Genomic DNA, 607 nt, shown 5'->3' on the forward strand with positions numbered 1-607 from the left:
CAGATTGAGGCCCCCGTGGTGAGAGTGGGAGTAGGGCTGGGACCGGGTAGGTGCTGAAGAGCCCCTAGCAGTTTGTCCAGGAGGTGTGGGGGAGGGGGCGGCTCCCGCCACTGCATGTACCCTGGGAGGGCATGGTGGAGGAATGTGCCCCCGGATCTGTATGCAGGGTGGGGGGATGTGCCAATGAAGGCTGGGGCCAGGGCTGTGCTGGGCTCTTCCCAGCTGGGGCTGGGCTGGGCTATGCTTGGGGTGGGAAGCAGTGGCTTTGGGAGGGGAGCTACAGGAGGGGCTGCAGCCATTCCAGAATTTGCCGTAGCCCCCCAGCCCCTCTCCCAGCACCACTGCTGCCTGTCCCGTGTGCAGCCTGGTCTAACACCCCCACCAGGAACACCCTGGTGCTGCTCTGGCCCCATCCCCAGCCTGCAGAGACAGCCTGCCCTTGCCCCTGGATCTGCGTGCAGGACATGCACCCCTGGGAGGGCATGGGGGGGCATGTGTAATGACATGAGCTGCTGCCCCACCCCACCCCCCACTGCAGCTCAGTCCTGCACCCTGGCCTGGCTGGGCAGCCCCTGCTACTGCCCCAGCCCCACTCCCTCCCCCACTG

General features: G+C 66.7%; 1 protein-coding gene across 1 annotated transcript in view; it reads left to right on the forward strand.

Moving 5' to 3' along the window:
• The window catches only part of LOC109291740 (collagen alpha-6(VI) chain-like), a 128,914-nt gene that overhangs the window by 28,912 nt on the left and 99,395 nt on the right, over window positions 1-607 (forward strand). The gene's annotated exons all lie outside the window — the stretch shown is intronic.

Source organism: Gavialis gangeticus, unplaced genomic scaffold, assembly GCF_001723915.1.
Source record: "Gavialis gangeticus isolate Ggan-Ray unplaced genomic scaffold, GavGan_comp1, whole genome shotgun sequence".
Classification (NCBI taxonomy): domain Eukaryota; kingdom Metazoa; phylum Chordata; order Crocodylia; family Gavialidae; genus Gavialis; species Gavialis gangeticus.